We start from the raw sequence: 17,210 nt of genomic DNA, 5'->3' as shown, positions 1-17,210 counted from the left end.
ATTGTCAAGATAGTATATTTTATTTATTTATAAGTCTTGTAGGAAAATAGTTTTTGATTTCCGCAAGCTAAGATTAAACTCTAAAAAAAAAAAGAAGATATAATTCGTTTCTGAATATATATATATATATATATATAAAGCGATAAAATAAAAGAAATGTGATCATATTCCACCAACGACGTTTGAGATAAATAGAAATCCTACGCAAAGTATGAAATGTCTCTTACATTAATACATTATTATTTTTCTTTTTGCTTCAATTAATTTATGCAATTATAGCTTAAAATGCAGGGAATTATACGTGCCGAATAAATTCTTGAATAAATCGTAAATTAGAAGAGCTTTCGTTTCCATTATGAGAAAGGATGTTTGATATTTAATCACGGCGCTTCAAACCCCGACGCTTATTCTGACCCTTGAACTTCAAAAATACCATGCTCTTAAGATAGCCAAACTCTGACAGATAAATGAAGTTCAGGAAATCAACACCAGAGGTTTTTAAACTTCCGCCACTCAGAACTCCTTTTGAGGAGAATGAAATTCTCACGAATCTAATTTCATCTAGACCTTTAAGTTCTAAAATAAAACAATTAGAAAATGTAATATTAATCGGCAATAGCATAAAAATAATTTGTTTATTTTCATGCTATTTATGTTGTAAAATATGTTTGTTGTAAATGTTGTTGTAAAATAATTATTATTTAGCAAATTTTAAATGTTTTTAAATCAAGTTTATTTTGTTTATAGATACCAAAGGATTTGAAACAATCGATCTTGAGAGAATTTTGGTGATTGACTGGTTAGAAACACTTGTTTAAATTACTCCTAAGGATTGAATCGAATTATTTTTCCAAAGGCTCCGTATTTTATGTTTATTTATTATTTAATTTTCTTCTCTTAATTAAGCTTATTTTCTCTACTTATTTGATGGCAAATACTTTACGTCCAAGCATAAAAAAACTCTTTCCTGGAACACAGTACTTTAAAAATGCAATACAAAAATACAAATTGAAAATTCAAGATTTTTTTTCTATAATATAAATTATAAAAGAGGGCAGAGAAAAGAGGCAGAGGGCGTATGAATTATAAAAGAGGCTATTTGTTCTAAAAAAATGAATTGGAATGACATTTTAATATGCACTTAACTCTCTGTCTATCATTTATATCTGCTGGCTTATCTACACAAGTTATAATTCAGAAAATAACCTAATATTGTGAACTTTACTATTGCGTCAAGCAAGAATGTAAGATAATTAAGCAAAAAGATATTTTGTACTTTGTCTATACTTATTTAAAGTTTTTATTCCATACAATGTTACTCATATAGATGATACAAATTAAAATATAGATTAATTATCATATTAAAATAATAAAATAAATTATTTATCAGGTATTTAAATTATAAAACATATATTTTTTAAATAATTTATGTACGATATTGTAAATTCGTTTCCGTTATTGATATCAACAAAATGATTTTTGGATAATCCTTAACACATATTTCAGAATAACTGCAGTCTGCAATTGTTTATTATCATAAACAAAACCAAATGCAAAATTAAATTAAATTAAATCCACATTTCTTTATTGATTTTTTGTTAGCTTTAAAAATATGTAATTTTGGAATGTTATGTTTTTTGATGAATATTTCAGACTGTATTTAATTATTATTATTTTTAAATCAAATTACGAAAGTTTTTTTTCTGTATTGTTAGAAATTTAATGTAATTCTCTCCATTTTCAATCAATACAAATACCTAATTTAAAAAAACTCAATATTTAAGGCTTATCATTTGATAGATACTCAAAAGCAAATTACAATAATATATAAATATCACATACCTTTATTTGTAATATTCTTCCGTTTTGCTAAAAAAAAGTAAATAGCCCTACTGAAAGTTGAGTTCTAAAGTTCAGAAATTTTATTCAGAAAAGTCCAAAAAGAAACAATTAAATTAATCCATTAAGTCTTTTTATAATAAGCGTCTGTTAAAACGTCGTCATTCTTCAGAAAAGAGAGATTGAAAACAGACTGCTAAGATTTTATCAATTAAAATAAATGACAGCGAACCAAGAGCACAGAATAAAAATAAGAAAAAAATTATTATGAAAGACGGAGTCTTTCTCATTCTTTACTATAAACAACGAGATGTGATATCACGCTAATGTAAACGCAGATAAAAGTTCACGCAACAGACTGCATTCCTTAATGAAGAGCAATAAAAAAATTTGTTTTTTACATTGTTTACGTGATCTAAGTTCAAATTCTTGGAAATTACTGCTTGAAAAATAATATGACGAACAGAAATTGGCATACTTTTTCCGTAATATTGGATTGCACAAGTTAGTTTAATTTTTTTTAATGATAATGCAATAACAAAAACCAATGAATCTTCAAGTTTTAGACCTCTCTGAGTTTTAGAAACACATTTTTGGAAAATATCCGTCCGTCTGTCTGTGACAAAGATAACTCAAAAACGCTTTGAGCTAGACGCATGAAATTTGGTATACCTTCTTTACATCAAATTTACAGTTTTCTATAAAACTTTGTGTAAAATCTATTCAGAGGAAGTACGACTGTTTGAATATAAGTTAACGCGATAATTACAAAACGAAGAGCGCTAGATAGATGAAATTCATCACACTGATATAATATCTACAGTATAGGCACTACAAATTTTGAGCTATATATATACAACTACGAGTTGACTGTCTGTCGATCTGTCTTTTAATAAATATTCAAACACGATTACTCAAAACCCAGTGACTTAAATACATCAAATTTCGTTTGAGAGTTTGTGATTACAAATGCAGTTTTGTGTCAAGTTTTTGTTCTAATCTATTGAGAAAAAAGTATCTAAAACACTAATTCGATTTTCGGATACTATTAACGGCATGTCAGGGATTAATCGCCAAATAACTCGCCAAGCAAGTAAAAATACTTAATTCACGTCAAAAGTTAAAATTGCGTAACTATTGTAAGCCAATATCATGTAAAGTATTCTCCAGTATGACAAGTTTATTAGACAGAATGCGAGAAAGTTTTTGGGAGACCACTATTGCTGGATCCCCCCCCCCCGACCTCAGCAAGTTTGAGCAAATGCTTTCAGGTTGATGTTTAGTCCCGAATTAAGCAGGAAAATTTAAGTTTTGGAACCTTTGCTTCGAATTATAAAAGTATATGAATTTATCCTATTACCTCTTTTACATACTTATAAGTAAATAATTAATTGCATTTGCATTTTAGAAAATTAACTTCTGAAATTTCTTTTTCAGAACTACTGTATATTAAGATATTTGGATCGGCTGGAAAAATTCCAAACTTTAACTGCTCATCATGGAATTTTCCTAAATTTCAATTGAATATCCCGAATCGTGGTAGAATTTTTACAAGCATATATTTCATTTTTTAAAAAAAGGATTCAGAAGATTTAATTTCTTAATTGTCATTAATCATTAATCTATACTTATATAAAGCTCAATGTCTCAATGTGTGTGTGTGTGTTGGCGCTCTATAGGCCAGACCATTACCAAATTTGGTACATGTATACCTTGGAGGTCGGGAATTTGCACCTGGGCTCCCTTTTTTTGAATTTTTGATTAGAATTTTATTAATTAAAAATTAACTTTCCCGATAAAAAAATCTTTTCATTTCCCCACCGCCAAATGAGAAAGGCTTCAGTTTTTTTCCCCAACAGTAATGAGGCTAGGCTTCATATTTTTCGGCTGATTATTTCAAACGATTCTGTTTATTTTCTTAATGTTTGATGCATTTAAAATTAAACATTGTCAATTAATCGATCTTTCAGATTCATTCTGAAGTACTTTTGAATTAAAATAAAACATAATAAAGGAAATTAAAAATTTCTAATCCGCGTAACGTTACTCCAACTGGTGTAGAAAAATTCATGCATTTGCGTTACCGTAACTGCGTTGAAAATTCACGCATGGGCATTGTGTTCTGATTGTTGACATGACAACCATTATCAACGGATGATTTAAATTAGTTTTAGGTTAGTTGCTTGCTTTTGTAATTAAATTGTATTTATGTTAGTTATATATTTTTTGTATATGCTTATAGTTTTAAGTATATCGTTTTTTAAGTAGTTTTTTTTTAACCTGTTTTCAACCGATTATTTTAAACGATTCGTTTTATTTTCTTAGTGTTTGATGCTTTTAAAGTTAAACATTGTTAATTAATCGATCTGGTCATGATGAATCTGAGAAAATTTTGTTGACAAATACTTGAAATATTACATAAATTAAGAAAGATATTCTTTAGCGCCCATAAAGTTTAAACGCTCAGTGACTATTTTCAGTAATCATATTACAAAAAAAATACTTTGTTTCAGTAAAAAGTATTATTATATTAATTGCAGATTAATCTTTTCCGCTTTAATTTAAAGTATAAATTCTACGGGAGCTAACAGGAAATTAGAGAGATAAATATTACGTTATGACTGAAGGCGTTTATAATATTATGAGGGAATTATATGACTATCAAAATTTGAAGTTTTAAAATATTTTGATGAAGAAGCTATTAAAGTAGGAATTGCGTAAAATATTTAATAATTAAAATTTTAACGAACATTAAGATTGGTGAACCGGCTGGTCGCCAAAGGCGGCTAGTTTAAAATAAAAGTAAAGCGAATTCCATTTTCAGATTTTTATTATGCAAACTCGTTGCTATATCTGCTGTATCTCGAGAATAAATTCCTTACATGTACAATATATTTATGTAAATTTTTTTTGTATAAAATATTATAACATAAAAAATGTTTATAGTTTAAGACGTTTTTTAATTAAAATATTAATTAAACCAGAGGATTTTTAAAAACTGCCATAGCAAATTGTCTCCATAAGTTATTAATTTTTGTTACATTAGTACTGCAATTGTTGTCGCAAATACTAAAGAATATGAAAAGTTACCTTCATTTAAGTTTGATTGATTGATTTAAGGTTGCTTTTAAACATAATTAAATTATTATTTTAAAATAAATAAAATCAGTATCGAAAGTCATATTAAAATAACAGAAAAACAAAAAATAGTGGTAGAGTAGTTCAAGGTGTAAAAAAGGATAAATTTTTGCCAACTTCTAATTTATTGAATATTTAATTAGCTATTGCATTTTTAAAAGTTGAAAGTATTCTTCCTCCTACGTTATACTATAAGTGTGCAAAATTTGAGTGAATTCGGCATTGTTGCTTAAGAGGAGATGTGGGACATACATACAAATACACATACATAACCGCAATGACTTTTATTTATACTTAAATAAAGAGAGTAGGTGTCTCGAATTAACAGAGAATTTTTCTGTTTTCAAGATTATTATTCTGAATCGAATAACAATTATCTCGGATAATCCATGCCGAAATTTGGTTTGAAATCATTATACTAAAAGTATAGATTTCCTATCGATCCAACTCAGTCAATGAGAAATCTGAGTATGTCAACAATACAACTCGCAAGCTAGATTAATGAAATTTAGCACATGGTTTAAATAAGGAAATCGTAGACGTCTGTCAAATTTTGGGCCAAATTTGTTATAGCTCCTTAGAGGCGAAATAAAGTATTACAAAAATAGCTCAAAAAATATAAGAGATCGACCGACAATTCTGATTAGAAAAATGTACGCTATACCATTTTTAAAAAATGCAGTAGAAAGTTTCATAGAGTTATGAGTAAAAATGGCAGAAATTTTTGTGATTACAATTTTGAATTATCTGTGACTTGAAAAAAGGTTCATTCTTAATTGAAAAACGCAGTCTTCTGCATTATCGTATAGTTTTTCCAAGCTACGCAGCGGCGAAATGAAATTTAAGGAATAAAGAAAGCAAAACGAAAATAAAGAAAGAAAATCTGAAAAACGCACTGTAGGGGATACTGGAGAATACATTTTTCAATTTTTGGATGAGCCCTATTTCTAAATGAAGGAATTTTCACAATTTTAATCGAAAATATATCCGCAAATTTTATAGATAACTCCAGGAAAGTACATTTTCCCGGTTACTTTTTGGCCGATATACAGGGTGGTTATAATTAAACTTCCCCTATAAACAGCATCCTACAATGCAATTCGGTGAACGGATTGCAACGAAATTTGGCATATAGACCATACACGAGATGAGCTCATGGAATTTTTTGGGGAAAAATTAGTTCCAAAATGCCCACTATAGGGCGCCTTTTCCGGAAAAACATTGAATTTAACACAATAAACTACCAAAATGGGATACAGAAACAATATTAACATTTATTGACTAGTTTCTGATCATCTTGTCATCGAAGCACATTAAATAAAGGTAGGAAAAAATAAGAGTACGCTGTTTGGGGGAGAAAAAAAACACAGTTCAAATTTTGTAAGTGAATGACGATGTGACCACCCTCATTCACTTGCAAAAGTTCAAGTCGATGGACAATGTGTTCAACAACAGATAGTAACTGAGCAGTTGTAATGCTTCACTCATGAAGAGTTATGGAGTTTCCAACTTTTCTCGGTTTTTCATTTTTTTACACATAATTCATTTTCAGGATTACTAATATTGTTTCTGTATTCCGTTTTGGTCGTTTATTGTGTTAAATTTAATATTTTCCCGAAAAAGACGTCCTCTGGTGGACATTTTCGAACTAAAATATTTTTTTTTTTTTTTTTTTTTTCGAAATTCCGCGAGTACATCTCGTGTATGGTCTATATACCAAATTTCGTTGCAATCAGTTCACCCGTTTGCGTTGTAGGATGCTGTTTATAGGGAAAGCTTAATTATTACCATCCTGTATATATATATATATATATGTGTGTGTGTGTGTGTGTGTGTGTGTGTAAACATAATTTTTTGAAGTAAAATCGTGGCCGAAGACAGAGAAGATACTTTGAAATTTTTAAACTACGTTTTTATTCCATCCCGGGAGTTATGATTTATGTACAATAAGCTCTGACGGACTAGCGTCCATTCACAGCGTGGCACAAAAGCAGAAGAGTGTAAAAAAGAGAGAAAATATTTTCTCCCAGTTTTATATACCATGAGATTCTGATAGAGATTTCTTTACATGTGTAGATTTTGGTAAGGGAATTAAAGGGATCTTTTAAAAGAATGTCTTAGCTCGACAATTTTGTACCCCTTCATTCTGAGTGTAGGAACTTGTCGATGTCAGCAATCGGTCGATCAGGAAATAAGCGAACATTTTAGAATGAAGTTAATCTTTGCTAAATTAAGCTAAAAAAACAAATTAGTGTATATATATATATATATATATATATATATATATATATTAAAATTTAATTAAAACAATTAATTTCTTTATTTTTAGCCCATATTAACTTCATTCTAGAACATTCTCTTATTTCCTGATCCCATTCCACTTTTTTCTATCTAATTAATTCAACAGAAGCTTTGTAAAATTGCTGAATCGCCTAAAAGCCTAAAAGTTCCCACACTCCGAGTGAAGAGACAAAATACCGCTGACTTAAGAAATTCTTCTAAAAGAACCTTGTGTTTCCTTGCTTTTTGATTGACATGCCATGAAAATCCCTATTAAAATATCACAGTATATAAGACAGAAATAATTTGCTTCGCTCTTTTTTATGCCACTTCTTGCCTAATCTATTGCTGTGAGCGGACGTGCCTTGTCCGTGCCTTCTTGTAAATAAATTATGCCTTCGCGGGATGGATTAAAGCGAACTTTAAATTTTCAACGTCTCTTCACTGACTTCAAAACTGCTTTCTGATTTAAAAAATTATATGCTTACACACACACACACACACACACACACACACACACACACACACACACACACACACACACACACACACACACACACACACACATATATATATATTATTTTTATTTCGCCACTAGGGACGCTGCAATTTGTTTCTCTAAATTTACTATAAGTACACGTTACTTCCCTGGCTATACGAGAAGCCATTTTGAATTTAAACGCCTTAAAGGTTCCGAGATACTCAAATAAATAATGTTTTGAATTTTAAAACGGCATAAAGACGATCGTGCACCATGTTGATGCGCGAAGCTGGCCCACATCAAAAAACGGAAAAGTTGTCTTTTTCCATCAAATGAGGGTAAATTTGAAAAATAATCAACGATGTTACAATATGGGAATCAGGGCTGCTCAACTTGTCAATTCATGAATCAAAAATTTTTGCAGAATTCATTTTCATACTATCTTTGTTAATACCATTCCTATAGCATTCCCATTGTCTTGATTAAAAAAATTAAATCTATAATTAGCAATCACAATTTTATTGGTATAATTATATTCAGAATTGTATTGGTAGATAATAAATTGGTAGATAATAAACTTTTAAAGATATTTTTTTAAATTTTTTAACGTTAAAAAATTGTAAAAATGTTTCATTTTTAAATCATTTATTTAGAAAGAAAATAGAGATATTAATGAGCGAGAAAGTGTTGAAATACACAATGGAAACTTCAGTTCTGGACCCGGGACTGGGTGTAAAAAGTTTTACCTTTTGATAACAGTTTTAAAAATTCTAAAGGAATAAACGGTATATTGTTCTCTGTTCTCGCTGAATATTACAGTTCAAATCGAATACTACAGTTTATCATAAACATATAAAACATTTTATTCCATGAAAAATATATACATTAATTTATATAAAAATTATGGTGCGTGCGTCTCAACGATAAGCTGTTACCAGCTTTTGACAACTTAATATAGTTCTGCATACAATTATAAAGGTGTCTCAAAATTAACGCAAGATTTTAATTTGCCATCATCCGTTCAGTAAAGTGTTGGCAACCCTATTAAAAAAAGCATTTGACAGCTGATAGTTTAGGTTAGTAAAAATGGAGCGTTGCACGATAGAACAACGTGTTTTCATTGTTGAATAATATTTCAAAAATAATGAAAGTCTTGCAGCCACAGTTCGAAAATGTGTGAATTGGCTGTCTAAATCGCGTTATTTAACACCATTGGATTTCTTTTTATGAGGTTATTTGAAGTCAAAGGTCTATGCCAACAAGCTGACAAGCAAGTATTCATTGAAGGAAGAAATTCTACTCTGTATCAATGAAATTCAGCCATATTCATGCAAAATGGTCATGGGAAATTTCAACAAAAAATGAGTATGTGTGCCAGAAAAGTCGTGGAAGCCATTTGCCATGTGCGTTACTCCATACCCTATTCTGTGCACCTTACGATTCAATAAAAATATAACAATTTGAAGAAAAAAAACTGTTTTTTATTTAATTCAAATCCTGCGTTAACAAATTGTTCTAGCGTGTAACGCTCCATTTTTACTAATCCTAAACTATTAGCTGTAAAACGGGTTTTTTTTTAAAGAGTTACCAACACTTTATCACACGATTGGTGGTAAATTCAAATTTTGCGTTCATTTTGGACACCCTTTATTACATCAATATGTCACACACGGAATTTAATGAATCAAAGAACATTACTAGCAGATAGTCTCTGAAATAGATAATATTCGATGTTTTTCGAAGAATTTGTTGAGCATAATAATTGGCTATATAAAACATAGATTCAATAATTTTTTACTTCACGACAAGATTGATATTCTTATGCAGCAGTACACAAAAAACAGATGAGGAGCGAAAACAATCCTTTATTCGTTTCCAAGAAGTCGTCAGTCTACATTAGCAAAAAATAATCAGGGTATAATTTATAAAATGGGCTAATTATACTTTTGTAACAATCATTCTTTTTTTAACCATCTGCCTCAATCGTTAAGAATACTACTGTAAAAAGGCTGGATGACGAACTGCAATTGCCACTCCTTTACCTCACTTGATCTTGAAATAGATCCACGATGTCTTTCCGTCTAATTGGTTTTATTGTCCTCGTTTCTGCGAGTGAGTGATGTGTCTGTGCATTGTTTAGAATTACATGTTTCATTCTGGCAGTCAGTCGTTATACTGTCATGAATTTTGAAATCTTAGAATGTTGTAAAATGGAAACATCATAAAAGGCTTCATATCATGAAGTTAGCGCTACTCGACGTAGAGTAGATTGGAGGAATCAACAGACGTTGAAAAAGAAATGCTATGATAAGTTAAAATTTAATGAAAATTAATTTGAATAAATGAACTTTTATATAAAATTTAAGACCTTTGTAAATTAATATAATTAAAAATCAGCATTTTTATTCATAAAATATTTTTTATTGTTCATCATATACAATATATCCATCAACATGCCCCTGTCTCTTCTACTTATAATTGGAAAATTGCTCTAAATGACATAAATAATTGTATTAGAAATAAATATTAAGTTTAAATGCAAAAAAGAAACTAAAAAGAACGAAATGATGAAAGACCAGAAGACTTTTTCAAGGTCGTCCTCATAATTTTGTACTTTTTGGTTCCTTTTTTTCCATTTAAACTTAATATTTATTTCTAATTTCGTTAAGTTTATTTGTGTTTTAGTTCTAGCAGCATTAGTGCATCGATTAGTGCACTAAATACATCGTATCTTTTATTAATGTGTATCAAGAAATATTTATTTTTAATTGAACTTAATAATGATTGCCTTTTTGATTGATAGATAATCGTATTTAATATTGTTTGAGTCAATAAATATAACTCTAATAAATGAAATCTAAATTTTATATAGATCTCTAATTAAAATTTAATAAAAATTAATTTGAATAACTGAACTTTTATATAGATCTTACGTTCCCAAAATTTTAAACATTGCGACTTTCTATTTAGAAATGGAATTTATACTCTATCATATCGTTTTTCTAAACACGAACAAAGTACGTTCGATACGTAAGTAGTTTCGATGGACAATAATGGAATTTTTGAAAAAAAAAAAAAAAAAAAAGGTTTATTATAAAATATAAGTTTATGAAAATATATCGAATATGTGTTTTGGTGAAGATTTTAAATCTACATCACACTTTTGCAAATTGTGAAAAGATACATATAGTACATTGAAGATCTTATTTCGACTTACCACAGGGGACAGGACTCACAGTTTGGAAATTCCTGATATAGATAATTTATTGATGTTCGAATGACACTAGGGATAGAGTATTTCTTTTAACATGTTTCTAATAAGCAAAAAAAAAAAAAAAAAAAAAAAAAAACGATAAGCCTTTATAATATCTTTAATGCTGAACTTGTTCGCCGGGAGTTTAGGTTGTATCTAACAGCGATTAACTCTTTATGGGTAGTTTGGTATTCGTGCTTTTCTCATCAATTTTAAATTTCAAATTTTTAAGCACATTTTATTCATTTTAAAAGCTTTTTGTTTGTTATGCTGATTATGTGCCCGAACTTCCCGAATTATAGGTTAATAATAGGCAGAAAATTAAGCTTGAATGTAAAAGAGAAAATAATTAAAACTCAACTGATTCAGTCACCTTCTAGCTGAAATAAAAGCGTGAAAATATAAGTAGAAAAAATCAGTTTCTTAAAAATACACTTTTATTTAAGTGCTAAAAATACAATTATTTTTGTTTTAATAATTTTTAAATATTTTTTTTTTTTGATTTTATAATTGTGATTCATTATTGTAAATAATATTACAGAATGTAATTAATTTTTATTATCTTTGTCAAGTGCTGCCACTCAAATGGAATCAAAATTTAGAAATTGATGTCATATTATTTTAGTTGTCATACATATGTTCTGATCGTTGTGTAAATGAACTTTTCTAATGGTGATCATTCCTATGACATCATTGCATTATTAAAAACGTAGATGCCCTATTCATCTATTTTCTAACTTTTGCAATACTGAAATTTTAATTTTTTTAATTCTTTTAATAAACCACACAGATAGTAAAAAGAGTCCCTTCTCTTGAATTTTCAGCAATGGGGGGAAATCATGCGATTAAATATTTATTAAGGCGATGAAAATGGTTTGAATTTTTGGCAATAATGTGATCCTTTGCTGGAAAACTCATCCGGAAAATCACTTTTAAAAAATTGCCAAAATTAGGGAAAAGCTAGCACGAATACAAAATTTGGTATTGTTAAAAACAATTTTTAAATTTTATTTTTGTGCATTAATATTTTGGAAATTATTGCGAAAACCTCAAAATACCGCTTAATTTTTAGCTAATTAAAATTTGAAACAATCACTGCCAGATGCCCATTCAAACCCTCTAAAGTGTTTGTATTATCCTCCAATTTTGGTGGCTATACATTGAGTGACCATTACTAGAATTGTAAATTAGTAATCCTAAAGCTCTACTAAGCATACAGATATATGTGCGTGTGTGCGTGCGCGCGTTTAATAGGCTTTGTTGCTTAAAAAGCTGTTGGTGGAATCATGAACTTGAAATTATGTCTAAGAAATTTATCTGATATTAAACATAACCAATATACCGGGCGAAACTGCTGGTCGCTAAAGACATCTAGCAATGAAATAAAATTGTTGCAGACAAAAAAGTTTTAATACTTGGAAAATTTTGTTTTTTAGCTATCTAATCATTTCATTTTTTTGTGTGTGTTCATAATCTTTTGAACGATCTTTCATTTTCTGTAGTCTTTGGCGCATTTTTTTGCCACTGTTGTTTACTCTCTAGTTTATTATTTAGAGAAATATATCAATATTTTAATGTTTGTTTTTGATTTATTTATCCTGTCTAAGTGGCCGGTGAAGTTGGCTAAGTATTACAAGCACTTGAATTATTTATTTATTATTTTGTTGTTCCTTTTCAATCTGAGAGAAACTATTTTGGTGTCTTCAACTTTTTGTCGAGTTTATTCTTGTAACAAGTACTTAACTGAAGGATAATCAAGTTATTAATAAAGTTACTAATATGGCTTGGTAAAAATGGTGAACAAAAGAATGTAACTCATTTCCAGTTTTTACATCTTATGTTTACAAATTCAGCAAAAACATGATTTTATGGGCCTGTATCAACCGAAGTTTTTTTAAACTAACTGATACCAGATAAGCGAACAACAGGTTTTATTTTTATTTTTAATAATTACCGAAGTTGGTGTAAGAGGCAATTTTCTTGATGCGAAGCCTTTTAAATGGTTGTTATTGGAAGATGGTCTTTTGTAACTTAGATAGTCATTTAAAAGGGGGAAACCACACAAATCCAATCTTAAGTACTTCAGTAGTGAAAAAGCTGATTATATTATTTTCAAGGAAAAATGGCCCTGTAAATGTGCGGAAAGTTTTACGTTTTTGAGTTGGAGGAAACATTCTTTTCGGAACACATTTAAAGAATCGTTGGGAAAAATATAAAAAAAGTAACGAAAAACAAGTACATTTGAGAAAACTTGATAATTAATAAAGAATTTATTAAGCTAGTAATAAATGGCAGTGCTCGCAGTCTTATTTTACAACTAAAAAAATATTGGAGGAAAAAAAAATTCTCCAACGAAAAGAAGACACGAGTTAACAGATTTTTCAATTGCCCAATCAGCTCTGAGAAGCAAGATTCTATTACAAATAATTTTCTAATTTCTTTTAACTTGAATTAACTGCACATAAGCTATTTTTACAACAAATTATGTCAGAGGAATTTTAGAAGAACTGAGAAATCATTGGAGATAGCAAGACTAGGATCCATACTCCATTCATACTAATCATATGGAACTAACATTAAAAATGTGTCGAAATTTCAAAAATTAATTAGTTTAGTTCCTCGGATAACATTTTATAAATGTAACTTTGCGGTTTTTTTTTTCATTTCGCAGTTTGATAATAAAAATAAACGGCTAAAATTTGACTTTTATTCCAGATTGTAAAGCAAAGTACTAATAATAAACAATAATAATCTCCCGTGTAACTCTGAACATCTGCTTGCACGAAATTATATATAGAGTACACTTTATTAATTAATAATTAATTTCTAAACCATTCATAATTAATAATAATTTCAATAATTCATTTCTAAACCATTTTAGATATAAGCATGTACGGGAGACCAGAGCAAGTTGACTATGCTAATAATTGACCATTATTAAAAATTCATTTTTTAAAATGAATTGATTTTTTTTACCCATATTATTATAATGGTCTTTTACAATAGCATAATTAGGAGGATAAACTTTTATTTTAATATAAACAATATCATTTTTTAATTTAAAAAGAAATACAAAATATCATGTTTTCCTGATACCTAAACAAGATAACAAGTCTGATAAAAATGTATATATTTTTATTTTTTAGAAAATATAAGACAATGCTCTAATTAATTAAATTTTTTAGAAAATATTATATAAGTAAAGGGCTATTACATATAAAATTTAAGCTCTTAGTAAATTAATATAATTAAAAATCAGTATCTTTATTTATCAAATATTTGTTTACATTTTATAAAATACTATATATCCATCAACATGTCCTAATCTTTTCTACTTCCAATTTGAAAAGTGCTCTAAATGATATAGATAATCATATTTAATATTGCTTGAATCAATAATTATAGTATTGAAAAAAATGAAATCGAAAATATTATAGATATTAGTCATATTTGATAAAATATTCTAGACACACAAATCTTTTAGATATAAAAAAAAAATTCTAATTTTCTGTGACTAACACTGAATGAGTTTTGAAACAATTTCGAATATTTTACAATTTTAGACGATTTTAAGCCATTTCATAGATCCGCTTCATGGAAAATCCACCAATCAACACACAGCACCTTCTCTGACTCTTGAACATTCATTGATTTAAACTAATAAAATTTTCAAACTGTTAAAACTCGACTAGTTTTGTTCGCAGAAAAGTAAAACTTTTTTTATTTAAAATATTAAAATATGAAGAATATTTTTAAAAATGCGATTGATAGCATCAGGAAATGGAATAAAGATTTAGACATTGTTTCAGAAATACATCTATAGATTCAAATTGCAATAAATATATTTCTTTACGGTATTTAAAGCATTTTTTCCTATTGGAAGTATATGCCAATCTTTAGCAGCTTATAAATTAACTATTGCGCTACGATTAGAATATCAATATTCAAAAGAATTAAGATATCGAATTACAATTCATTCTTAAAACAGGGTGTTTATATTTTATGTGTGTTTGACACCATGATGATATGGAGGGAGGATTCCGATTTCAAGACCCTATTTTGCGGAACATTAGTGTATATTGGCCTGAACATTAATTTGTCGAGAATTAAACGCTTGCATATAAATTTGGCACAAAATTTAAGATGAGCATTGATTTAAATGTTTTCTTTGTCAGCTGACCATGGCTGAAAATTACGATCTGTTCCAAGACAGCTAAAAAAAGACTTCTTCTAAATGAGACTTTATTCTAACTAAACTAATTTAAGTATAGTAAATATTGGGTGAAATAATTCTCAAAAGCAAATTTAAAATTAAATATTGTTAACATTTTTTACATAACTCAATGATAACTATTTATTTACTAGTCGCCTTTGGCGATCAGCTGGCTCTTTAAAACTATTGGCTGCGTTTAATTTCGATTGAAATTTTTTAAGCATGATTTGATTATTAATTTTAAGCATCAAATTACGACAGACATTAAAGCTTTATTATTTCAATAGCCTTATGCAAGCTTTATTCATTGTACACATGAACACTCCTAATGTAATCAATGCCCTGATATCATTGTGCCATTAAAAACATGATTGTCCTGTAACCTGTTTTCTTATAGTTTTTTTTTCGGCTCTTAACATTAGTTATTTATTTCTCACGTAAAATGCTCAGATAAAAAAGCAGAATCTTTCTTTTTTGGCTTTCAACAATGGAAAAAAATATACGATTAAGCATTTGATGAAAAACGGAAGCGGCTTGAATTTTATTGCAAAAATGGATGGTACGGTTAGGACAATTAATAAAATTCTGTAAAAAAATTGAGCGTCTTATGAAATTAGTATAATTAAAAAGTTATTTTTGTGTGTGTGTGTTTTGTATTTCGAAATGTAAAAATCATTCTTATACAAAAATACCTTAGGAAGCTATTGCGAGAAAACAACAAAATCATGTTTAATTTTTATTTATTTAAAACTAGGGTTTCAATTATCTTTCTGCTATTAATGATAGTTCATTTCAATTCGATATTCTGTATAATTTGGTTTCTATGTCTTCGAAAGCAAAATATTTTTTAACTTCAAATTTTGAGACATATAATTCATGCTATTTTGAAAGCCTTACATCGTGCTGTTCGTTGTACTATGCATTTCCCTAATTTTTCTGTCTATATCTTTATATATTTAGTAATAATACAGGGAAAAGCAGTAGTAGTTAAAAATGGGCACACTTTTAAAATTTCTCACCGTTTCGCGATTCTGAAGTTAAACCTTAATTGTAAATGCAAAAAAATTTTTTTAAATACTTTTGCTGCATGCTTTTCAATAAAACTTATCCAACATTCAGAAATTAACCAAATCTTCTTATCTTGTCCATGGACAATCGATCAAGAAAAGGAATATCAAACAGCGATTTGTGCTTCACTTCAACAGTTAAGTACTTCTGGTAAAATCTGCTTAAAATATTTTTAAAAATTAATTAAAAATAAAAATATACATAGCAAAAAATTGGTACTATTGAAAACATTTTTTTTTTTTAATTTTATGATAATATAAATATTATTTTTTACTGTAATATATTTAGATGTTATGGTAAAAAAATCATGAAATTTTCACTTTATTTTTAACCAGCCGCCTTTGGCGACCAGCCGGTTCGCCAATCTTAAAGCTCGCTAAAATTTTAATAATTAAATATTTTATGCAATTCCTACTTTAATAGATTCTTCATCAAAATATTTTAAAACTTCAAATTTTGATAGTCATATAATTCACTCATAATATTATAAAGGCCTTCAGTCATAACGTGATATGTATCTCTTTAATTTTCTGTTGGCTCCCGTAGAATTTATGCTTTAAATTAAAGTGGAAAGGATTAATCTGCAATTAATATAACAATATTTTTTACTGAAACAAAGCATTTTTTTTTATAATATGATTACTGAAAACAGAGTCACTGAGCATTTAAATCTTATGGGCACTAAAGAATATATTTCTTAATTTATGTAATATCTCAAGAATTTGTCAACAAAATTTTCTCAGATCATCATGAGCATATCGATTAATTAACAATGTTTCATTTTAAAGGCATCAAACACTAAGAAAATAAACAGAATCGTTTAAAGTAATCGGTCGAAAATAGATTAAAAAAACTACTTAAAAAAATGATGTACTTAAAACTATAAGCATCTACAAAAAATATGTGACTAACATAAATACAATTTAATTACAAAAGCA

The 17,210-nt window shown here is 28.3% G+C and overlaps 1 protein-coding gene across 2 annotated transcripts in view; it reads right to left on the bottom strand.

Annotated features, from left to right (window-relative positions):
• LOC129965742 (uncharacterized) overlaps positions 1-17,210 on the bottom strand; it is a 56,872-nt gene that overhangs the window by 29,556 nt on the left and 10,106 nt on the right. The window contains exon 1 of one of the 2 annotated variants that reach the window (XM_056079890.1): positions 1,843-2,022. The exons of the other annotated variant lie outside the window; for it this stretch is intronic. The gene's annotated coding sequence lies outside the window, so the exon portion shown is untranslated. Of the gene's footprint in view, positions 1-1,842; positions 2,023-17,210 lie in introns of those variants that run through there. 2 annotated transcript variants of the gene reach the window in all.

Source organism: Argiope bruennichi, chromosome 4 (genome assembly GCF_947563725.1).
Source record: "Argiope bruennichi chromosome 4, qqArgBrue1.1, whole genome shotgun sequence".
In the NCBI taxonomy this organism is placed as follows: domain Eukaryota; kingdom Metazoa; phylum Arthropoda; class Arachnida; order Araneae; family Araneidae; genus Argiope; species Argiope bruennichi.
The sequence above is the reverse complement of the archived record's forward strand: the minus strand, read 5'-3'. Positions and strand labels throughout refer to the sequence as shown.